At 36.6% G+C, this 20,620-nt stretch overlaps 2 long non-coding RNA genes across 3 annotated transcripts; one reads left to right on the top strand and one right to left on the bottom strand.

Annotated features, from left to right (window-relative positions):
* Positions 1–444: 444 nt before the first annotated feature.
* On the top strand, positions 445–2,227 carry LOC113120105 (uncharacterized). The gene is made up of 3 exons (XR_003294550.1): positions 445–517; positions 611–746; positions 973–2,227. It is a non-coding gene; the product is annotated as an uncharacterized LOC113120105 (long non-coding RNA).
* A 7,466-nt stretch (positions 2,228–9,693) lies between these two features.
* LOC113120104 (uncharacterized) lies at positions 9,694–14,253 on the bottom strand. 2 transcript variants are annotated; one of them, XR_003294549.1, is made up of 4 exons: positions 13,858–14,253; positions 12,665–12,723; positions 12,492–12,561; positions 9,694–10,971 (listed from the first exon to the last, which is right to left on the bottom strand). It is a non-coding gene; the product is annotated as an uncharacterized LOC113120104 (long non-coding RNA). The 2 variants fall into 2 exon arrangements; XR_003294548.1 differs by having other exon boundaries at positions 12,492–12,723.
* Between the last annotated feature and the right edge of the window lie 6,367 nt (positions 14,254–20,620).

Raw genomic sequence — 20,620 nt, 5'->3', positions numbered from 1 at the left:
AGCACATGCTGTTTGCATAGCAGCTAACGGACTCCGACAAAACTTTTGAGGAAGAAACGATGTGAATGCAGGGTGTTGGTAGCAAAAAACAATATTTGGCAGGTCTTTCCAAGATAAAATTGGTAAGCTTGTATAGGTTTTCAAAGTTTACAGCTAGGCTTCAGTTTAAGGCAAAACTTTATACATTTTTTGCCAGAATAAAATTATCCCTGACACCGTACGTCATTTTGTAGTAAATGCTTCCATTTGTTTATAATAAATATAGCAGTTATTTATTCGATTCTTTTATCCAAAGTGCATTACAAATGAGGATTTTTTTTTATTTTAATTGTTTCCCTGCTAACAAGAAAAAGTTTTCACCCGTTTCCACATTAAAAAATTGGGTGAAAAATATAACCCTGGGAAAGCTTAGTCTAATATCTGTACTTTGTCTGCGTTCTACAGAAAATCCACAAAAAAAAAAAAAAAAAAAACATCTCGGCATTGGAGGACAAAGGCATGCTCCGGCCATACATCTGTGAGTTTAGAAACAAAGCTTTGTTTGTAAGCTTCAGTCACTTGTGCTCATGAAAGCAGACACTTACTTGAAAAACTTTCCTTTTTTTTCCAGGGAAACACTCTAAACCAACATCCTGGTATAAATTTGCAAAACGCAATACAGGCCGGATTGTGCGCGGGACGGACACGGGGCGCATACAAATGGCCCCCCGTCTAAAGTACCCCCTGTTTCTCTTCAGCCTCAGAAGGTAATGTACAATAAATCAACAAAAGAGCATTAATGCCTCCGTTGAGTATAGGAGAGGCTTCTGTTATTGTACCTTTTTTTAAGTATTTAATTGGAAGGGTCCCTTGAAACGTTACACGGCTCCTTCAGATGACTTTTCCCCAAATCTAAGAAAAGATTGATAAGAATTTCTTTCCTCCCTCTCTTAAATCTCTTCAGCTTTTTTTCCATCCCTCTCTCCCTTTCAGGAGAGCCTGCGTTTTTTACCGAAGGGAGAATAAAGTTTCAAGTGCATGGCATTTGAAGGTAAGGGAGTGAAATCGGAGGCTGGTCGTTGGGGATAAGGCAAGGCTGGGAAAGAGGGAAGTTGGCAGTAGTGCCCAGCCAGACTCGGTGCCTTGAGCTCCCCCCTCCCTGCACCAGGTGTCTGCTACATTTAAATGATACTATTATTCATAGACAAGAGAGCAGGGTATTAAAAGTCCCCCCAAAAAATCATTTGCAATTGAATACAGATATAATCCTGGAAATATAAGTCTCCATTTAGGCCTTGCCATTAAGCTAACAAGGAGCTCTTTGTACAACATGTGTGTATTAATCACGGTCAGGGGAAAGGGGCAGGAAGAGAGAGAGTGGGAGAGAAAATAGAAAGCGAGTGAGCGAGGGAGGGAAAAACAGGGAGAGAGAGAACACCATTCGTGTGTGTTCACATGCAAATTGAAATGTTGCTCATCAAAAACGAGCTTATCACTTTCCCTCTTGTTCTCGGCAGACTTGGCGGGCTAGCGCAAACCCAAAGCGCTTCTAATGGGGATGAACTGAAAATGTATTTGCATTTGTGAAATTTCAACACACACTTGATTTCTTTCAGCTGCGCAATCTGAAGTGCGCAAGACGTAAAGGAAGCACATACTGCGTGCAGATGTCACAACGACACGCAGGAATTCGTGCAATGAAGCCCAGGTTTCTCAAACCTACTGTGTGGGTTTCATTTTCCCGCAGATCGCTTTTATTTGTGCACTTTTTCACTGTGGCAAATAGAGATTTTGAAGGGCCCTCGAGGCAGCCCCCCAATGCCCTTTACAAAACTCCTCTCAAGCAATCATTACATCACCATTTCTCTAAGCCGATTTTCAGCAAGTCTGGCTCTGTTATTAAAATAGTAATTAATTTTTGTCTGAGGTAACAAAAGCAAGTTTTTTTGTCCCCCACTAAGTATCCCTGAAGAGACCAGGGGTGTCGGTGAGGTCCTTTCTATCTAGTCTACGGTCTCTAGACGTAAGCCCCTCTAGTCTGGTACAGTAAGAGCGCTTTGATAATGGGACAGAAGCAGACACCCGCACCGGATCGATCTGGATCTTGGAATGCGTTTGATAGACTGGTGTCACAAACAAGTGAGGCTCAACAATAGCATCACAATAGATACTTCATAAAACAGAGACACTCACTCCACGAATGCTTTTGCAGTAAAGACTTTGAAAAAAAAAAACCTCAAGTTGTTCTAAACCTGTATGAGTTTCTTTTGAAGATAAACAAAAGAAGATATTTTGAAGAATGTTGATGGTAGCCATTGACTTGATATTGACAATTTTTTTCCATACTGTGGAAGTCAATGACTACCGTCAATTGTTTGGTTATCAACTTTCTTAAAAAAAAAAAAACTTCCTTTATGTTCATCAGAAGAAAGATTTGGAGAAAGTGGAGGGCTAGTAAAACGATAACAGAATTATCCCTTTAACTTTCGCCATATGGTACATGGGAAAGTATTGTGGGAACTATATGGACAATATGGACACGGCTTAGTATGTTTAATATGACTAGTGTCCTGAAACAACTCTGCTGGATGTTTCCATAGAAGATTAAGTGTTCATAGAGAGGAGGTGCGAGGGATTATGGGTAAAAATCACTTGCAAGTGAGGCTTCAAGATAGAATTTTCCTTGGAAACACCAATCATGTTTGAAATCCATGTCAGAGAAGATTGGGGGGAAAAAACCCCTAAGGAATAAAAGTTGACTTTGAGAGCCTTTGAGTTTCCCGGACAGCCCATCTGCCATAAAACACCATTGTAAAGCTGGACGCAGGTCCCCGAGATTGATGACTCCAAGTCTTTCAAAAAGCTGTTTGTATAAGTGGAGTTATGCTAAAAATGCAGCAGTGATAATATGGTGGCCGTTCATCTGAAACAGAGCATTACTGCAATGATAAACATTGTGTTTGACTTCATGGATTTAGTCAGCTGGTGTGCTTGAAAGACAGAGGGAAAAAAGTGGGTGGGAAAACATTTGCCTTTCTCCAAAATTAAGTCGTTATTTCAGACAGCCATAAATGCATGTCCTGAGTTACTCTGGCAGTCTCGGCTTCCCGTCAGATCACAATGGAGATGTCAGGAGATCATCTCTGAACACAAGCATATCCGCCCCTTTCTCACCACAACACATCAGAACATTAACATCTTTCCATATGAACTGTGTAGTAATGTCATGAGAACCAATGTTTGTTTCTTAAGCCCTCATTAAGAACTAATATTGTTAGATGTATTGTATTATAAAATTTTAAAACTTTATCTCACCTGTAAAGAAGCAACAGGTCATAAAACTTGTTGTTTTTACATGATCTCTGTCTGCCCCATGAAAATGACTTAGATTTTCCCCCCTACGTTTTAGACAGCTGGGGCAGGGGGATCTTTTCAGGATTTCACTGCATCTCGGTGTGTCCAAGCAATAAGTGTGGGGCCAGTGCAGTAGTCACTGCAGGATTTAAAAAGACTTCCTCATGCAGAAATATTTAATCTCCTTTCAGAAAATAAAAGAGGGAGAGGGGAAAGAAAACCCACCATGAGATTTTCTGTTCTTTATTACTCGTGCAGTATCAAAGAGTTGTACATCATAGTCGCTGCTCGTATTGAATGAAATTTCTTGAAGTGTAAAAGTCAAACTTGATTGGAAAAATAATCCATTTAATTAAGAAAAATATATCATATATATCATATGTATATAATATCATATCATATCATATCATATTATATTATATTAGTATATATCAGTTTTTCTCAATCGATTTGACACTTTTCTCCAATGCAGTATACTAAGTTCTAAAAACAAACTTGTTCTAAAAACAATTAGCACAGCCAATCAAACACAAAATGAAGCACTGCAATTTTTTCTAGTAATGCATTTATTAAAAGTAACATCAAAACTATAGGTGTGTTCTGTACTGATTTTAAAACACATTCAGCTGTAGATGCACAAATATGCATGAAATAATGAAAATACATGTTTATTGTAGTTCTTCAACAGGGCGTTTTGTTTTATATACGGTATATTGTGTATATCTAAACAAAATAAAAATGATCCAACATCTGCTGTCCACCATGAGAGAACATTAATTGCCCCCTTTAAACTTAAAATCTGTTCATGCCACCTCTAGCAGCAAGAACTGGAAACAAACACTTCTTAAACTACAGATCAATCTTTTACAGCACAGTTATGGAGATTTATATATTATTACTATTCATTTTGGCCATCACTGTGCTGTATACATTAATTATCCCGAGTTATTGATCTTGCCTTTCAGTTGCATCTGGAAGAGAATTTCATTGCATTTTATCTAAACTAGACATTTGCTGCACTTGCATCATAGGAAGAAAAATGTAAGACGTTTGAATCCGTGCTTGACAAGCTCCATCCACAAAATCTCCAATCTTCCTTTGTGGCTGGTGGTGTGGTTATGGACCACCATGTCACCAATGCTTCTATTCCATATAAAATAATCCTGATTTTCGACCTGAATGATCTCAAACTTAAATTCGCAAGAATATTTGGACATTTACAGTCAATAACAGAAGTTGTCCCAGAAGGACTAGAAATCTGTACTATCAACAATCACAGTAAACCTCCCCTCTAGTCTCTAGTCATCTCTTCTCCCCTTCCTTCACATCTTCCTCTCAGCTCATCTCTTTCTAGCTGTTTCACTTTTCATTTTCTCTCTCATTACACCCCTTTCTCTAGCCATTCCACCACCTTATAGACTCACACCATTTTCTTTGATGAATATGAATATTATTCATATTATATATCAAAATAAACCCATTATATATTATTATTAGTTTTCTCATTCATTCGTTCATTCATTCATTCATTCATTCATTCATCCCTAAGAGTAAATATTGTATACATTTTCTGGTTCTTGAATATTAGTAGAATAGGTCTGTTTAATGCTAAAAATAGGTCTAGTAGTGGAAACCGTAGAATAGGTCTTTTTAATCTGTTTAAAGATGTACAGTAACCATTAAACCTGAGTGTCAGAAATAAGTGGCATATGTCATTAACTGTAGGGATTTAAAACACTATGACAGATTAGATCACCCCATGGACCCCTGGTTTACTCTAAACCTAGAGTCTAAACATTTAGCAGGTCATAGGAGGAAATCCTCTGGCTAGATCTTCACAACACTAATGACCATATCTGACATGACCACCACTGTCTGGCAGCGCCCCAACAACCCTGGCACTAAAATTACCTCAGGGTCACCCTCCTGGCATAAAGAGTGGCGGGAGACAGAAAGAGTGAGCACCTGCATGCCTGATCTCAACCTGTGCCAAGCTGAGGATTGGCAGAGCTGCTGGCACCAACCCAGAGAAGAAGGTTGGAGAATACACCAGCGAACATCATAAGCGGGGCTGACTCAGGATCCCGACCCAACCCCTGTCAGCCCCCCCGGAGTAAACATATGCTGACAAATAACCTTGAACTAGTTCTGGCCTAAAAGTTAGTGCGGATAACACCTGCATAGAAGCCAGTGGTGGGATACCAGTTTGAGCGCTACGTCCGAGACTTGAATCTTTTCTATTTCTCTGTTTACACAGACGACATACTCTCCATCAACGTCGGGTTTTGTTGTGATCCCGATTTGTGAGAGTTATTTAATCAATGTCTGTCTAGCACGGAGGTCGCCTATCTGAAATCATTTTCAGGGAAGTAATGAATACAACATCTGTGCAGACATGCCTAAACCCTGTGGACTTTCTATGCTCAATTTAACACTGACAGAATCATATCTCTCTCTGCCTCTCCCTGTCTCTTGCCATTCGTAATTGGCTTTGTCACTAAGCACTCAAAATAACTAATCAGCGGTCATATATACACAAATTGGCCACCGTTTAAGGTTTTGGAGTGTTACTCTGATTTTGGTTAAATAGCTTTAGTGACGTAAAGGGTTGCTAATGGGTTGGTGGATTAGGTGCAGAATGAGAGAGAGGTTAACAGATTAGCCCCATCGTTTTGATTGATTATCAGCACACGACTCTAATTAGAGTGATTATTAGGAGCAGAGGCTGGCGACAAAGAGGGACGCGTCTCTGTGGGGACTGCAAAAAGGTGCAGTGTCCTTAAACAAGAAATATAGTGTATTTTAAGGAGACTCTTATTCATTTTGGATGTACATAGTCTCTTTGTTATGGCCTATATTGCAGAAATACATTGCAGTAAACCTTACAAAGATGTATCTTGGAAATCATAATTTTTCTACCAATATATTTTGCTTTTATTCAATTATAGTTAACATATTAGAATCATAATAATTAAATCAGGGATACAAATAGTGTTAATGCTTTCAAAGGTTTTATTTATTATTTCTGATAAAAAAAAATATAATTAAAACAACTAATAAACAGAAGTGAAATAGATGGATTGCTAAGTGTTTATCATATGATGACAGGCAAAAGTTTCCGATGGAGTAAAAAAATATAAATAAATAAATAAATAAATACAAGAAAAACATAAAAATAGAAAATAAAAAAGCTGAATTGAATTCTTATTGTAATTTTTTTTTTGGTTATTTGTTTTATTCCATTATTGAAAATATATTTACAAAAACATTTTAAATAGCCAGATTACCTATACGACAATCAGTAGCAGAATAAAATGCTTTATCAGCAAAAAAATTATTATTAATATTAATAATAATAATAATAATTGTATCACAACATTTCCTATGGGTGAAGTTGTAAGAGATCCAAACAGTGTAAATGATTGATTGATTTATTGATAGATTTATTCTTTATTTTTATTTTTTATAATAAAGTTTGTTATTCTGAATTTGATTGTAAAAACTGAGGTTTGCGTATACTGAGTTTGCTAAAATATTTTTTTATAGCTTTTTGAATACTGGTTAATATCCTCCAAAACTTGTGTGGCCTACTGTAAATTGCATCAGCAGAAAAAAGCAAGAGAAAAAGAAAAAGCTATTAAATTAAACATAAGCAGTTTCTTTTCTTCTTTTCTTTTCTTTTCTTTTCTTTTCTTTCCTTTACTTTTCAGTATATAGGACCAATTATGTTCATTAAGAAAGTGAAGAGAATCTATTTTGATTTTATTCTGTCATAAGTAAAGAACAGAAAATGAGTAAGAGAAAATAATTATATACATGAATTTATCTAAACTTTTTTATAATCTTTTTAAGAGTGTGACCAACTTTACTTAAACCTAAAACAAAGTAGTAGCTGGCATTAATGTTCGTTTTCTCCTCGGTGAGATGGAGTACACTGGTTCATCTGTGTCACATGTCCTGGCATAGCTGTCTCCCGGGTGGACAGAGGGGATGCTGGGAGCCTGGTGCGGCCATGGAAATGAGCCCCATTCATCGCCGGCTCTGAGCATATGGCGTTGCTTTGTCCCCAGCTACTGAGGCAGAAGTGATGCAATTTGTTGGCATGTCCTGTCATTTCAGCAACTCCCCGGCCCTTCCTCGGCCCTCATAAACAACAACAGAGCAGAGAGCAGGGCGGCCAGAGAGAGCAGGTCTCACACGCTCGCTCACACTGCTGCACTAATGACTGAGGCACAGAGAACATGCAGCGGATGCACAGACATACTCTCTCTCTCTCTCTCTAGCTCTTGCTCTCTCAGTGTTTCTACTTGCTTTATCAGCACAAGAGATAACACTTAGCTTTTATTATTAGTGTTATGGTGGAAACAATAGAATAATTATAAAATAATCCAATAGATGTAACAACAAAGTACTTTGAAAAATGAAAGAACAAAAATATGTATTTTTTATTACACTATTATTACTGAAAATAATATATAAGAAGCAGTCTAATGTTGTGCTTCAAATGATGACAGGCTAGGTATATCTTAATTGTTTTTGTTCCTTATGGTTGAAACAAGTTAGAAAACATTACAAGAAAAATAATATAAAGTTTATCTGAGAAAGAAAGAACCAAAGTGTTTATGGATGATACAAGTCAAAATATAAAAAATAAGAGAAAGGAATATATATACAGTGTTTGAACTGAGTCAACCCCATCCCCACCACACACACAAACAAAATAAATATATAATCAATTCTATAGATATTATGGTGTTCCTGTGGCTCAAGTGGTAGAGCATTGCGTTAGGTCTAAAATGTTACCCTGAATGCACTGTATGTTGCTTAGGATAAAATTGTCTGCTTAATGCATAAATTAACATTGTTAATATATATATATATATATATATATATATATATATATATATATATATATATATATATATATATATATATATATATATATATATATATATATATATATATATATATATATATATATATGTATGTATTATTGTCTTTTCCTCATCGTTATTGTTGTGAAAACCTACAATTAACAGTTGATGATTTTACGATGATCAGAGAATTAGGTGAACCAAACAATCACTAAGCAAAGAAGAATGAAATATTTAGCCTAGGGGTGTGTGATATCTCTATTTTTAATGATATCTCTATTTTCCGGGATTTTATTGGTAACGATCGATTATCATTTTTTTGCTAAGTGTGCTGCACTGCAGAACTGCCATAGTCAACTGACCACAATGACTAGTGGTCAGTTCACGGCAGTGATTATACATTTATCTTTCCAACAAGTTTAAAATGATTTTTTTTCCTTTATGGGCTTTTTTACCTTCTGTAAAGCCTTCTTTTTTCTAGAAGTGTGTAAAATTCTTACATTTAATCAATAAAATCCATTACAATAATTAGACATTTATTGCTGTTACCAAACAAATAAAATCATTATCAACACATATCATGCAATGCAGAGGAAACAGAAGCTGCATCTGAAGTGGCATTTAGATGCATATATACATGGTTTAAAGCAAGGCATGAATGCTTTAACCTGCAGTTACAAATGCATAAATATTTTTTTGATATTTGAATTTTAAAATGCTAAATACTGATATTTGAAATTATTTACAAATATATAAAGAGGTACTTTAAAATGTAAAAAAAAAGGCAATATGGTGTCTAAAACGTAAATCTCTTTATATTAACTGTTGTATAAAATCAATATCACATTTGTGATTTTTGCAAGGAAAACATGGCAAAAAATATTCCCCTTATCTTGAATTTTGAGAGCATTCTGAATGCATTATATTTTAATGAAGTCTGCAGTGAAAGAACGCTCTAAATGAGCATTCAGTCTAGCTAGTGTTTAAGCACTCCTAACACTTATAATCAATGACGCTGTACATACACAGTATGATAAATGAATCTCAAACTCACATCATATGTACATCTGCACTTTGTTGTTTATGATGAGGGAATTTGCGCGTTTCAGTCTGAACAAAACTCTGGGGTTTCAGCGATGACTAGTTTAAACGCCTCTGATTGGCTACTGCATTCCTGAGCTCAACAGAATCGTGTGTGATTGGTTATAATTAGCAACGCTGTAAAAATGCGTAAAAATTCAATTCGATGTAACATAAGCAGGTCTTAATTTAATACAGCACTGTGTGTGTGTGTGTGTGTGTATATAACTAATTTGCAAATATATTTTAATCACTTGCTTTTGTTTTATAGTCAACATTGTACAGGAAAAGTATTAGACAAGGTCAGATTACTTACTGCTCTTCATGTAAGAGTGAGTCACAGAATAAAATATGTGCTTCAGCATGACACAAAAAGGAAGTATTACCAAATTTCCTATGGCTGAAAGTCAACAAGTCTTATTTTACAGGAAGGTCAGACTGTTCCTCATATAAAGGCAGCCATATGGTATATGTACATGATTTTAATTTGTAACATAATTTTGGCATCTTAATAAGTCATTATCATTATGATCTACTTTAGTTTATTAAAACTTCATTCTAGTAAACTCTCTCACTTTGTGTTCACTGGTCTATTATGCAAGAGAATGGGACATGAGAGTGTCTTGAGGAAGTGAACATATCGCACTTGTTATCAAATGTAAACTGTTGAGGGAAAAGTAAATACTTGGCCTAACTGTGGGGGGTCCTGTGTCCAGATTAAAAAACAGCTGCTAAATGAAAACCCGACTGGACAGTTTTTACCTTAATGTTAGCTTCACCATATGCTTCAAATGAGCTCATCATACATCATCACAGTGTAGAGATATAAGAGCATGTTTCAATAATGTTGCATTGTGTGGAAACGGAAAATTAAATTTGCTTTCATCGCTGTCAGCCGTGGACTTCAAGCTGTCAGTGATCTGATTAGCATCATAAAAACTTCCTGAAAGACTGTGAGAGTCATCTTTGTGGATTACGGCTGATGCTTTGTGAGACATTAAATCCACTTTGTGCCATTATTGTGGGATGTTTGCTAGTTGACTTCACCTTCTGGTGAGATCTTCAACACTGGAGAATGTGTCCTGAGACTGAGGGAATAAAAGAGTGTCCCCCCGCTATGTTCTGGCATCTGAATGGGGCATGCTGGGAAACGTCACATATAAATGAAATTACATCTGCTTCCATGCACTTTGTGCCTCTGAACAGTTGCAACTTAAGTGGAGAAGGAAACATCAAAAATAAGTTTGGGAATGTGTTTGACACTCTCTGAGAGTAGTTTTTATTGATATGTATTCACATTGATACAACGAGAAAGCAGTCTTGGCAAGCATCTGTCATTTTTAAAGGTTGATGAAAAAGACCTGTGGTGTTTGAAATCATCCCAGGGCTGCGAGGAACAAGACGTGTTCCGGAAGAGATTGATGGCTCTGCTTTTATGCTCGGAACATTCCGCAGCTGCCACAACAACCGTCCTTATGACACTGTGGTGACAAAGAGTCAATCAGTGTGTCATTTTTCAGGGTCACTGACTGACAGGGTCAGAGTCTGACCACCAGCCTGCTCACAGACCTCCAGAAAGGGAAAACCCTCAGTCCAAATCAAACAGCCATTAGAATCAGAATTCTGTCTGAACAAGTCTGAATTTTCATTTGGAGTTAGAATTGGAATCATTGTAAATCCATCACTGTATGAAGAGAATCAGAATTCCGATTAAGAGTCAGAATAAGAATAACAACATTCTTATTTAAAAAAACATGCAAACAAACACAAATGATCAGAATTAGAATAAATCGAAATTTACTCAGAATAAGAGTCAAATTTGCAATCAGAAATTCAAAAAATCACATCAGAACTAGAAACATTATTGATGTGTCAGTATGAAAAAAAAACATGTCTAATCTGAATCACACTTAAAATCTGAATTTTAATCAGAGTGAAAGAGTGAAATTTAGATTCAGACCAGATGCGTGACAAAAACTAAATCATGAGTCAGACCGAGAATCAGAATAAGGATACAAATATAAATTTGAATTAGTAAGTGGAATCAGAACAAGAGTGGCTATTTTACATGCACCCAAATCATCCGTTCGTAATCGGATTGACGGCTCAATCGAACTGAAAAATGTTCATATTGAGCTCGATCCGAATGAAATTTCGATCAGATTGAAGGGGGTTGGTTTATTCCTCTTCCAATACGATTAAGCATGCATGTAAAAACTCACTCGGATTGAACCACGAAACTGAAAGGACTGCGCATGTGCAGTGACGCAGAAATAACGTAATGACGTATGACATGGAACAAGTGGCTCTTCCTTTTGAATAAAGTGTTGTATAAATGCGTGTCCTGTCATTATAAAACTCTCCTTTCACTCGGCAACTGTAAAGCGAGCAGGACAACCTTTTTTTGGAGACTCATCCACAGGCAACCCGTTTTTTTTTTGTGTGTGTGTGATAAATATGAGCAGCACAGCACAGTGGTTTATATCCATAAACGGGTAAATATTCAAACAAATAAAGAAACCGTGTAGGGGAGTAGTTATTATGTGCTAACAGTGAGAAACTCTATATTATCTATGTCACTTTCACTTTTCACTTTCACTATTTGAGCAGTGTGCACATGTCCAAAAAATCTGTTCCGATTTGTAGCGTGTGACATATAAAACCGCACATCAATCCGATCACTTTATTTAGCGTTCATGTAAACAATCAGATTCATCACTCGGAATGAATTCAGTCTCAGTCATTATTATAAAAATAAATGTGACGACAGAGTATGATGAAAACAAATAAATATATTAACATGATGTGAATTATAATCAGATTTGAAACTACAACCCGAAAAATCTGAATCTGAAACTGAAAGAGAATTATTATACATTAGTATGATCACAGAAAGTCATAGAAGTCATATGAGCGTATAAACAAACAATATAAACAAAATTAATCTCTATTTTTTATTTTCAAAATGCATTTAAAGAAATACTTTCTTTATATATTCCATCTAATTGATATGTACATTTCTTTGGAAAACCTGTGCCCAATCCCAACCAGAACTAATAAACAAGTTGATGTACGCCTGCAGGCTGTGTTTGACTGTACATATTGAATAGATAGATTTATGACAGAAATGAAACTTCGCTGCTGTGCGAATAGTCCTGCTGTGAGGAGTGACATCACATACAGTAAACTCATTCTCTAAAATACCTTTCATCATCCTGTCTTCTCATCCCTCATCCTTCCGTTCCCACCCCGTGCCATGTCCGAAACAGAATTGCTGGAGGAGAGGCGACATGTAAATCATACGGAACGTGACATTCTCATTTGATTAATGGAGTCCTAGTGTGACTCTTTGTATATTAATCAACAAATAGCCTGACCTCATCAGATGCTGTCTGAGTTCATTCTCAATCATAGGGGTGGCCTGTGAGGTCCAGACCTGTCAGCCAACAAGAAAATGGGTGTAAACAGCCATAGCTTTAGTAATTCATACCAATTAGTCGTCTCAAAAGAATAATCTCAGCTCATTTTGCCATCTCCATTATGGAGGTTCTCATGCCTACATTGTGTCGATGAGCATCTTAAATAGACCAAACCGTGAAGAATGCTTCCATTTTTGTTTTTTTCACAAAGAAAAAAAAAAAGATTTAGAGCAAAGCCTAAGAGAATTTCTCAATTTTAAAGGCACTTAATAATTTAGAGGCACTTAATAAATATTGTATATAAAGGAGTCTCTCTTTTGCCGCGTTATTAAAAGGTATAACTGAAAATCAATGGCTGGTTATTCAGAGATTAGTGTGACCTTTCAGTGTGTCTGTAAATAACTTGCTCTGTGAAACTCTGAGTCCCTCTTCAGAACGACGAACTTTCGATCTTATTTACCTTCATCACAGCAGTGTTATTAAAATGAACCATCAGTCTAGGGTAAGTCTAAATATTTGTTCTTTATTGGATAGATTTTCTGTCATATGCGGTCACGCATTTGTCATATATTACCACACTGTTTATATACACTCTAAAAAATGGGATGTTTGCGGAACTCTAAAAAATGAAGACAACAGTTTACATGTTTTTTTTAGTTGATTATTTTGCGTAATTGTTTTATGTAAATATCTTGACTGAATTTAAACTTAAACCTTAACTATTACCTAGCTAACTTTATTCATTTTCTAAGACTTAAAAATGGTCAATTTTTAAGACTTTAAAACAGCTTTAAGCAACAACAACAACAACATTTTTTTTCCCCATGGTTTATATTCCGATACTTATGAGATTAAAACTTTCATAAACACCAAACACAGACCTTAAAACTTGGAATCACGACAAGGGTAACCTAACTGATCATTTTGAGTAGAGAAACAAACGCATGCTGCCACCACAAGACAACAAGTTCATTAATAAGACAAAAACCAACAACGACTATGTACATAAAACTGGCAAACAGTCAAATAATACAATCATATTAATTAATCATGCCGCAGCGCATGCTGAGAATAGAATGGATGGCACTGAAGCACAAAAGCATTTTTTTAAGTTTAGTTCTATTTTTAAAAAATACATTAATCCAACTCACCTGCTGTGCTTGTTGGTTCCCCTATTAAAAATTAGAGTACATCTCCATCTGACATTACAAGGAATTGGACTGCAGCACCACCACATGGTATGAAATATGATTGCCCTCATATTTTCTATCAAAGCCATTCGGATATGATATTCCACAGCCAGAAAGTGCATTGCAACTCTAAACATAGGGATAAAGCCAATGCAGCAGAAATGACTCTGAAACATCTCTGAATCATCAGATACAACAAAGGCCTCAGTGTAGACTTGCTTATTAGAAACACCTGGTTTGCGCCAACTTTACTCACCACGGACAGGAAGGTGGTCCGACTCATTCTGTTTATGCATGAGTCCTCAAATTCCATTGTATGACATTTTACCCAAAACTTTAATGCGAATAAACTGTCACGTATAGCCACAGGGGAGATTTGAAGGACCCAGAGCCTTTATCTTTTAAATTATTTTATTGATTTTCCATGTCCACATGGGTGCCGTCTGATTCATCCTACTCTAATTTGCCGAATTGATTTCTTGCGGTCAGTCATTTCACTCTGAATAACATCACCTCATAGAGGATAATCCTGTTTTAAAGATCTGATTTACATTTATGGAATTGCCGAAATGTATTGATTCAATTTTCAAGCTTAAGTAAATAATATCTAGTAAATGTCAAGGATCAAACTCTCATTTTGCTATTAATATACCAGCATATTGGCTGATTGACTTCTATGTTCGCTTTTGGCCCGTCAAGTGCTTTTGGCATTGGGTGCGAGCTGTTATGTATTGTATGTCGAATAGTTTGAATTGTATATTCAACACTCCAAAGCAAGAAGTCAAAAACACGTCCTGTGATTAGCCGCGAAGGCTCGTCTGAAGGTTCTTGAGGGTTCTTTAGCCAGGCGATGCTTTCCATATGCAAAAAAAAACTAATTTCCCCATTCTCGTTTGGCTGTTGCTGTGATTTACCCTTTCATACCAGGTCTTAAAGCAAAGTAATCCACTTTATTTGGAAATGAGTACGTGAAGGGCCACTTAAAAATGCATTAGAAGTGCAAAGCATTATCAAACAGAAGAGCACATAAACCCAGTCAGCCATTTAAAGCTCGGCCCACACTGTTTATGAGCTCAGCTCTTCACGCTAATGCAGCTCTTAGATGAAGCCAATAGCTTACAGCGCTAACTGTTCCGCCGAGGTAATGGTGCCTCGGTCTCTGCCTGCTTGAAATGGCTGTAGGGGCTCCTTGTTCGCCTCGATCGGATCGGTGACCCTAATTAATAACGATCAGTCTGTCTGAAATGTGCAAATGGAACAATAAACGTAGATCTGAGTAATTAACCTCTAGCATTTCTGCTAATCATGGGCAAACATCCTCACTCTGTCATTGTTACTCACTGCAGTAGATTTCAATCGGGCCAGCAGCCTCGTTTAGCAGGTCATAAATCTGACACTCATATCGTCCTTTCAGGGAAAGGGCAAAGTCGGCACTACACAGCTGGGGAAAGAAAACAAGACGCCGAAATCTAGGGAATCAACAATAAATAATTTGGAAGTCAGCTCTTTGTGTTCCAGAATACTTACTTTCCTTTCACTGTCAGGAACTTTTTTGATGTCAGATCTATGTAAATAAATTATGAATATGTCTTAAATTTGTTAGTCAATAAAAGACCTTGAAAACATTTTCGTTTAATAAAATGTAACATAATTTGCCTAAAGAAAGTATGATTGCATCATAATAAGGAGAATGTAACTGTCATAAATATATGGGTTATTAATCATTTTTTTATGGACCGGTAAAAAAAAAAACAACAACAACTAGGCACTTTTTGAAAATAATAATAAAATAATCCAGAATTATTATTATTATTATTATTATTATTATTACATTTAGCAAACAGAAGCCATTTGAATAGTAAATCTTATTGATCAATGCACACACACACACACACACACACACACACACACATATATAATGATAAAAAAAATTACAATGTTATGAATCAGGGCCATAAAGTCCTATCAGAATTCAGAGAAAGTATCTAAATGGAAAAACCATGTTCCGCTCTCTAAATGCACACTTTGTGATTGATCCCGGGACGATAACCATTTAAGCAAAACAAAGCCTCCATAATCCCAAATGTGGGCATCTGTGTGAGAGCGTCATTGACATGGACACAGAGGGTAAGTAATTGGGGAGTCGGAAAATGATTAACCCACTATGCAAATGGCAATTAAAGGACACCTAATGCTGCAGGCACTGTCCTTGTGTCCTAATCGCTCGGACAAAAGTTCAAGTACGGCTGTTTGCCATGGACGCATGCATACTACAAAACAAAAATGCCATTGACACAACTGAATCATTTGTGCTTAATGGGAGAAAAATGATCGACGCTCACGGCCGCTTTGACCATAGTGATGGCTAGAGTGGGGAAAGTGATGTGTGAAACCACACAGAGAAACAGTGATGGAGTCACTGGCCTCAGTCTTCATTTAATGAAATATATGCTAGATCTTATTTAAAAGCTGTCATTAAAAAGCTGCTTATTTAACTGTTAGTTGTTGTTTTTAATATTCAATACCAGATTTGTATCGTCATGTTTTCATTTTGACAATGAAGATTGCTAGAGAAGAAAGTGACCTGTGTGAAACCATTTACCCTATACTAGTAGCTAGAAAAGAAACAGTGCTAAATTCCCTGACCTCAGTGTTCATTTATCAAAATATATGCTAAATTTGACTAAATTACTACTTTTTTTTTTTTGCATATTTCAGTTTTGACAGTAGTGGAAAGTGACCTGTGGAAAACCATTTACACTGTACTAAAACTATATATTTAATGAAATAATATATTTATTAAGTAAATATATATTAAATTAGATTTAGAGAAAATCTGTCATTAAATGCTGCTTATTTAAAAATGTGTTCGTTTACGTAACTAATGTTTTATTTAATTACTTCTGTTTATTATTTTTATATTTCAATTCATTTTGTTTGACAGTAGCTTGTACATGTGGGCTATAATAATTTGGTATTGTAAATTGTTTTCTTTTCCTGCAACAAGGCTTTTTTTCTTTTGCCAAAAGAGGTCCTTTTTCTGAAGTCAGTTAGACAGAATCAATTATAAAAAAACAATCACATATGATTGGTGTGTTTTTGCAAGACTTTCTTTGGGAATGGATCGTTTTTCACTGAATCTCATCTGATTTGACCTGAAGTCATGCACAGCCAAAAACAATATTATGGGCAGCCTGTCAGCTTGCATATATCACTTTAAGGTTATTGTTCATTTGTCAAAGTAATCTAAGATTGAATCTAACGAGGGCTAGATGCCTTAAAACCTAATACCGTCTTCTCACCATCATCTTTGAACGATCAAGCATGTTTCAGGTATAATGCGGCGGTGAGCAGTCTGTTTATACATCCGACCCTGTCCTGCGAAGTCTGAGACACTGCAGGAGTTTAACACAGCTGATCAGCTCTAGCCTTCTCAGCGCTGACCTCAATGATTTCCCCATCAAGGCCGACCTGATGTACCGCTCCATCTGCACCCAATCCCTCTCCCGTATCGATTGCTCGCAAATGAGCCTTCCCAGGCCTGGCCCAGGAGCAGTAATTCAAAAGAGCAGCGCATTGAGTGGTCCTAATGTTATGAGACCTGGATGTGCACATGCTAACAAAACAAAGTGCCAGCATTGGCTTTCTGCACATCATTCACAGCTGCGCAGCGCTCTCTGATTGAATTGTGGATATCCGTGAAAGACATTTAGCAAAGATGTTTGTCTGTTTGCTTGTTTTGTGCTCCATCTTCCATTTCCCTTCTTTTTTATGTTTTTATAACATTATTCACCTGTTACCTATTAAATATGGGTTTATTTTGCAATGATGCAGTTGCATAAGTTAAGGTGTGCTCCAATTTACCATTGTTCAGCAAGTAAAATTCAGTCATTTCTGTAGGAATCAAAGCTAATGCAAATTTTATATGAGGGGGAGGGATGTCCCCATGCAGATTTCACAGCTGGTTGGTTGGGTATACTGAACTACAGTAAGTGGTAGGTTTGAATGTGATCTCTGTCAGCTGTGCTTCCTACATCGCTGTACTATTAACACCCAATGTTAACCCACATCATTTTGCTGAAAAAAAAAAAATATATATACAGTATTGTTCAAAATAATAGCAGTACAATGTGACTAACCAGAATAATCAAGGTTTTTCGTATATTTTTTTATTGCTACGTGGCAAACAAGTTACCAGTAGGTTCAGTAGATTCTCAGAAAACAAATGAGACCCAGCATTCATGATATGCACGCTCTTAAGGCTGTGCAATTGGGCAATTAGTTGAATTAGTTGAAAGGGGTGTGTTCAAAAAAATAGCAGTGTGGCATTCAATCACTGAGGTCATCAACTTTGTGAAGAAACAGGTGTGAATCAGGTGGCCCCTATTTAAGGATGAAGCCAACACTTGTTCAACATGCATTTGAAAGCTGAGGAAAATGGGTTGTTCAAGACATTGTTCAGAAGAACAGCGTACTTTGATTAAAAAGTTGATTAGAGAGGGGAAAACCTATAAAGAGGTGCAAAAAATGATAGGCTGTTCAGCTAAAATGATCTCCAATGCCTTAAAATGGAGAGCGAAACCAGAGAGACGTTGAAGAAAACGGAAGACAACCATCAAAATGGATAGAAGAATAACCAGAATGGCAAAGGCTCAGCCAATGATCACCTCCAGGATGATCAAAGACAGTCTGGAGTTACCTGTAAGTACTGTGACAGTTAGAAGACGTCTGTGTGAAGCTAATCTATTTTCAAGAATCCCCCGCAAAGTCCCTCTGTTAAAAAAAAGGCATGTGCAGAAGAGGTTACAATTTGCCAAAGAACACATCAACTGGCCTAAAGAGAAATGGAGGAACATTTTGTGGACTGATGAGAGTAAAATTGTTCTTTTTGGGTCCAAGGGCCACAGGCAGTTTGTGAGACGACCCCCAAACTCTGAATTCAAGCCACAGTTCACAGTGAAGACAGTGAAGCATGGAGGTGCAAGCATCATGATATGGGCATGTTTCTCCTACTATGGTGTTGGGCCTATTTATCGCATACCAGGGATCATGGATCAGTTTGCATATGTTAAAATACTTGAAGAGGTCATGTTGCCCTATGCTGAAGAGGACATGCCCTTGAAATGGTTGTTTCAACAAGACAATGACCCAAAACACACTAGTAAACGGGCAAAGTCTTGGTTCCAAACCAACAAAATTAATGTTATGGAGTGGCCAGCCCAATCTCCAGACCTTAATCCAATTGAGAAATTGTGGGGTGATATCAAAAATGCTGTTTCTGAAGCAAAACCAAGAAATGTGAATGAATTGTGGAATGTTGTTAAAGAATCATGGAGTGGAATAACAGCTGAGAGGTGCCACAAGTTGGTTGACTCCATGCCACACAGATGTCAAGCAGTTTTAAAACCTTTGTACAGTCAAAGGTAGACACTGCTATTTTTTTGAACACACCCCTTTCAACTAATTGCCCAATTGCACAGCCTTAAGAGCGTGCATATCATGAATGCTGGGTCTTGTTTGTTTTCTGACAATCTACTGAACCTACTGGTAACTTGTTTGCCACGTAGCAATAAAAAATATACAAAAAACCTAGATTATTCTGGTTAGTCACATTGTACTGCTATTATTTTGAACAATACTGTATATATATATATATATATATATATATATATATATATATATATATATATATAGTAAAAAATTACGCGATTAGAAAGAAAACTTCAGAGCAATACAAGATACTGTACATGAAACAGTGATGTAGGAAAGAAATCATTCTATAGGCTTATGGGATATCACATTTCCGAGGTTCTCAGAAGAGAAAGTCATCAATATCTATAGGGGTGAATGGAAAGTAGGCCTACAGAAAATATTATTTTTGCTTTCTCAGCTGCAATAAACCTTATGCGTAAGAGACAGCATCGCTTTTAAAGAAATTAGCTGGTTTAGTAGATTTACTTATTAAAAGTTAATGAAGTTTAGGGCGAATTTGGGTAATCTTAGACATTTTTAGCCATTTTGAATTCTGCGATTTGTTTCTATATCTGTCTAACACATTAGATCAACACATTAGACTTTCTGAAATCCCTAAGATGTTTTCTAATCACACCAGAAGAAAGAATGTAGATGTTATGCCCAGAGGAGACATGCCACTTCTATTATTGTTTTTGTCTTTGTTTCTATTAAAACTGGGGCTACTCTGGGAACAAACACTCCTTGCAGGTGAGAGACCTTTCATCATCTATCACTCCATAATCTTCTGTGGGTGTGTGCTTGTGTACAGAAAATTGTCAACTGGCCTGACCTGGCCTGGCCCCTGTATTTTGTTGTATATATTAAACAAACTTGGAATTTGGTCAATTAAATTAATGGTTTACTACATCCTGATAGATTTGCTTGCAATTGGAATACATCTCCCAGATTCCATCTCTGTAGCATTTCTCTAGCTAGCTGGTTTAGCTAGCTGCTAGCTACTGTGAATCCATGCTAATGTTATAACCTCCAGTTGTCCGCATTAACACCCATTTCTCATTATGACATATATTAACCCCTGTCTTTTATAAAGTCCCTAAATACATATTTCCCCGATGTGAAGACTGTCCCAGATTCTCAATTATATTATTCTACTTCTTCTTGCTTTATGGTGAATCGCAGACTTATAAGTGCATTACCGCCATCTATCTCTCAAGTGATCCATTGACACTCCTAATTAAGATTGTAGATA

This window comes from Carassius auratus, chromosome 19 (assembly GCF_003368295.1).
Source record: "Carassius auratus strain Wakin chromosome 19, ASM336829v1, whole genome shotgun sequence".
In the NCBI taxonomy this organism is placed as follows: domain Eukaryota; kingdom Metazoa; phylum Chordata; class Actinopteri; order Cypriniformes; family Cyprinidae; genus Carassius; species Carassius auratus.
This window is presented reverse-complemented; position numbering and strand designations above follow the sequence as displayed.